The sequence below is a fragment of the Mobula hypostoma genome, chromosome 9 (genome assembly GCF_963921235.1).
Source record: "Mobula hypostoma chromosome 9, sMobHyp1.1, whole genome shotgun sequence".
Lineage (NCBI taxonomy): Eukaryota > Metazoa > Chordata > Chondrichthyes > Myliobatiformes > Myliobatidae > Mobula > Mobula hypostoma.
In genome coordinates this window covers 150,950,789-150,956,336 of record NC_086105.1, presented here as the reverse complement: position 1 = coordinate 150,956,336, position 5,548 = coordinate 150,950,789, and positions in this window count along the sequence as shown.

Below are 5,548 nucleotides of genomic sequence, written 5' to 3'. Positions count from 1 at the left end.
ACTGAAAAAGGGATTCCCTTCACAAATCCGGATTACCTCAGGAGAAATTGCTTCAAAATAAGAACTAAAGCTCAAAATTCAAAGTAAATTTATTATCAAAGTACATATATGTCACCATATACAACACCGAACTTTATTTCCTTGCAGGCATTCACAGTAGGTACAAAGAAACACAATGAAAAATTGCACAAAAACGAAGAAAATCAATGTACACAGGTACAAGCCTTTCGGCCCAAGCCTTTTGTTCTGAACCAATTAAATCAGTAATTAAATGCCTATTGAAATTCTGAGATTGATAGATTGGACTGTAATTCATATTGGCCTCTTTCAGTTCTGTGTTTTTTTTCATGTTCTCGCCCATTCTTTCTTGATTGATGGGCTGGGGGTTTGGGTGATCTGCTAGATTTTGTTCAAGGGAGGGGTGGGGGGTTGGATTTTGCGAGTATTTGTTTCTTTTTCATTTTATGCCCGGCGGGGGGTGGGGGGAACAGATGTCTTTCTTTCAAATACTTCTATGGTTTTCTGTATTTTATGGGTATCTGGAGAAGACAAATCTCAGTTGTGCTCTGCATACATATTTTGAACCTTTGAACCTTTACAGAATGTCCATATCCTTCCATTCTCTGTGTGCCTATGTAAACATCTCTTGTAAGTCTCTAATGTTTTCTGCTTCTACCACCAACCATCCTATGTGGAAAAAGATATTGTCTGTCTATGCTGCTGATAATCTTATAAACCTCTATCAGCATGTTTTTTTCTGGGTGCAAATCACTTTAATGCTGTTTTGGCTAATTTCACATGTTTGGACCATTTATTTAGACATCAGCAGTATATGCAATACTGATTTAGTGTGCAAAAGGAAAGGGTGAAATCTGCTTTCTAGGCACATACACCTTCACTGTGAGACAAGAATGGTACACGGATTCAAAGAAAACAAACTGTACAAATACAAAAAGAACAATTATAATAATTAAAGTAATAATAAATAATATTGAGAATATGAGTTGTAGTGCTGTTGAGAGTGAGTCCATAGGTTGTGGAATCAGTTCAGAGATGAGGTGACTGCAGTTTTCCACACTGGTTCACGCTCATAGTTGTAGGGTAATAACTGTTCCCGATCTTGGTGGTGTGGGACCCAAGGCTCCTGTACCTCCTTCCGGATGGCAGCAGCAGGAGGGAGCATGGCCTAGATGGTGAGAATGCTTGCAGATGGATGCTGCTTTATCATGGCAGCATCCTTGTACATGTGCCAAATGGTGGGGAGGGTTTTACCTGTGACGGATTGGGTGGGATCCACTACATAGTATATAGTATAGTATAGTCATACTTTATTGATCCCGGGGGAAATCGGTTTTCGTTACAGTTGCACCATAAATAATAAATAGTAATAGAACTATAAATAGTTAAATAGTAATGTGTAAATTATGCCAGTAAATTATGAAATAAATCCAGGACCAGCCTATTGGTTCAGGGTGTCTGACCCTCCAAGGGAGGAGTTGTAAAGTTTGATGGCCACAGGCAGGAATGACTTCCTATGACGCTCAGTGCTGCATCTCGGTGGACTGAGTCTCTGGCTGAATGTACTTCTGTGCCCAGCCAGTACATTATGTAGTGGATGGGAGACATTGTCCAAGATGGTATGCAACTTAGACAGCATCCTCTTTTCAGACACCACCGTCAGAGAGTCCAGTTCCATCCCCACAACACCACTGGCCTTGCGAATGAGTTTGTTGATTCTGTTGGTGTCTGCTACCCTCAGCCTGCTGCCCCAGCACACAACAGCAAACATGATAGCACTGGCCACCACAGACTTGTAGAACATCCTCAGCATCATCCGGCAGATGTTAAAGGACCTCAGTCTCCTCAGGAAATAGAGATGGCTCTGACCCTTCTTGTAGACAGCCTCAGTGTTCTTTGACCAGTCCAGTTTATTGTCAATTCGTATCCCCAGGTATTTGTAATCCTCCACCATGACCACACTGACCCCCTGGATGGAAACAGGGGTCACCGGTACCTTAGCTCTCCTCAGGTCTACCACCAGCTCCTTAGTCTTTTTCACATTAAGCTGCAGATAATTCTGCTCACACCATGTGACAAAGTTTCCTACCATAGCCCTGTACTCAGCCTCATCTCCCTTGCTGATGCATCCAACTATGGCAGAGTCATCCGGAAACTTCTTGGAGGTTTTTCCATTCTTGGGCATTGGAGTTTCCATACCAGGCTGTGATGCAGCCAGTCGGATACTCTCCACTGTAAATCTATAGACGTTTGTCAAAGTTTTAGATGACATGCAGAATCTGTGCAGACCTCTCAGAAGGTAGAAGCACTGCAGTGCCTTCTTTTTGATGGCATTACGTGCAGCTCCCAGGACAGATCCTTGAAACAATAACACTGAGGAATTTATAGTTGCTGACTCTCTCCACCGCTGATCCCCGACGAGGACTGGCTCATAGACCTGTTTCCTCCTCCCTCCCGTGGTCAATAATTAGCTGTGTGGTTTTGCTGACGTTGAGTGGGAGGTAGTTGTTGTGTTGCCATTCAGCCGGATTTTCAATCTCCCTCCTATATGCTGATTTGTCACCACCTTTGTTTCAGCCAACAGCAGTGGTGTCATCAGCAAACTCGAACATGGCATTGGAGCTGTGCTTAACCTCACAGTCACAAAAAAAAGAAGTGAGTAGAGAAGGGGCAAAGCACGCTGCTTTGTGGTACACCTGTGCGGACAGAGAATGGGGAGGAAATGTTGTTGCCAATCTGAAGTGACTGGGGTCTGCAAGTGAAGGCTTATTAGCACTGTTTTGTCAAGGGACATTTTGTTATTTTGCAGCAGCAGTACAGTGCAAAGACATAAAAGTACTATTGTTCATTAAGTGCCGTGTCATATGACGAAGGTGAACATGGTCTTTCCATGAACATAGTTGTTCTTGGCAAATTTTTCTACAGAATTGGTCTGCCATTGCCTTCTTCTGGGCAGTGACTTTACAAGATGGGCAACCCCAGCCAATACCAATACTATTCAGAGATTGTCTGCCTGTGTCAGTAGTCACATAACCAGGACTTGTGATATGTACCACCTGCTCCCATGGCTTCACGTGACCCTGATCGGGGGCTAAGCAGGTGCTACCCCTCACCCAAGGGTGACCTGCAGGGTAGAGGATGGAAGGAACACCTTGTACCTCCTTTGGTAGAGATGTTTCTTTAACCCGCCACCCATAAAGTTACTACAGATTACAGAAATAATTTGTGCAAAAAGAAATAACAGGGCAGTGTTGTGGGTACATGGACCTTTTAGAAATATGACAGCTGAGGGAAAAAGCTGTTTCTGATCCTTGACGGACTTCAGGCTCCTCGTGGTAGTAACAAGATGTCCTGGGTGGGGAGGGTCCTTAGTGATGGATCCCACCTTATTGAGGCACTGTCTGTTGAAGATGTCCTCGTTAATGGGGAGGGCTGTGCCTGTGATGGAGCTGGCTGAGTGTACAACACTCTGTACATCCTTGTGATCCTGTGCAGTGGAACCTCCATACCAGGCAGCAATGCAACCCGTCAGAAAATGCTGCTTCATCACAAAAAGGCATAATTATGGAATTCATTATCGTGAAAGACTGTGAAGGCAAAAATCACTGAAATATTGAAGGAAGATAGATCGAGTTGTAGACACAAAAAGTAACAGAAGAAAATAAGAAACAGAAATAAGAAATGTGGCTAAGCACAGCTCCAATTCCATATTCAAGTTTGCTGATGACACCACTGTCATTGGCTGAATCAAAGGTGGTGATCAATCAGCATGTAGGAGGGAGATTGAAAACCTGGCTGAGGGGTGCCACAGTAACAACCTCTCACTCAGTGTCAGCAAGACCATGGAGCTGATTGTTGACTTCAGGAGAAGGAAACCAGAGATCCATGAGCCAGTCCTCATTAGAGGATCAGAACAAGAGAGGGTCGGCAATTTTAAATTCCTTGGTGTTACTACTGCCCTCCAAGAGGACCACGACCTTGTCGTTGGGTTTGGTGGCTTGCATGCCTCGATGACCCCGAGAGCTATGTTGGCTGGAGTCAGGGTTTTATGCTTTGGCTCTTGGTAGGGTCACCCATGACAAACAGGTCAAAGGGTAGAGGTCAGACTAAGAGTGGTTCACCGGTCCTCCAGGTTTGGGGGTTCAGCTCAGGGCTAACCTAACTGGTGAAACAGAATTGTTATGGAAACAGCAATGAAGAATCTTTCTACATCTGAGTGCGACGGTATTCCTCAGTCTCCACCTGGGATTTGTGTGACTGACGGGCAGTGAAAACCAGGAGGAAGCTACTGACATGATGAAGGAAGCCCTGAATGCTGCTAGAGAAGGAGGACCTTCATCGCTGCCCTAAACGCCAGTGGTGCAATGGGCACTGAGTGAGTTATTATTTCAGAGGACCTGTCCTGGGCCCAGCACGGAAGTGCCATTATGAAGAAAGCACAGCAGTGCCTCTGCTTCCTTTGTAGTCTGCGGAGATTTGGCACGACACCTAAAACTTTGACAAATGTGTATAGGTGTGTAGTGGAGAGTATTATTGACTAGCCACATCACAGCCTGATCTGGAAAGCTCTCCTCACCGTTCAGCACATCTAAGTGAAACGCTGTTGCAGGCAAGCAGCATCCATCATGGAGGACCCTCACTACCCTTAAAATGTTCTCTTCTTGCTGCTGCCATCGGGAAGAAGGTACAGGAGCCTCAGGACTTGAACAACCAGGTTTAGGAACAGTTAATACCCCTCACCCATCAGGATATTGAACCAGAGGTGATAACTTCACTTGCCCCATCATTGAAATGTTCCCACAACCAATGGATGCACTTTCAAGGGCTCTTCGCCTCATGTTCTCGATATTTATTATTGTTATTTCTGATTTTGTATTTGCACAGTTTGGTGTTCTGCACGCTGGATGATCACTTGGGTTGGATCTTTTCTCATTGATTCTGTCCTGGTTATTATTCTATAGATTTACTGAGTATGGCCACAAGAGAACAAATCTCAGGGTTGTATATGGTGATATATATGTACTTAGATAATACGTTTACTTTGAACTCTGAAATCTGACATAAAAAGAGAAAATGTTGGTAAATACTCAGGAAGCTAATTGTTCAAAAAAAAAGAAAGAGGGAAGTTGATGGTGAGGGTGAAGCAGGAATGGGTCAGACAGAGAGAAGAACAGAGTGAGGCATAATAATAAGTCCTGATGAAGGGTCTTGGCCCAAAATGTCAACTGCTTATTTCCCTCCATAGATGCTACCTGACTTGCTGTGTACCTCCAGCATCTGTGTATTAACATAGAACAGTACGCCGCAATACAGGCCCTTCAGCCCATTATGTTGTTCCAACCTTTTAGCCTACCCCATGATCAATCTAACCCTTCCCTCCCACAGAGACCTCCATTTTTCTATCGTCCCTGTGCCTATTGAAGAATCTCTTAAATGTCCCCGATTTATCTCAAGATTTATGGCATCTGCAGAATCTCTTGTGTTTATTATATGGCAAAGTAGGTTTGTGATGGGGGCAAGCTGTTGACTG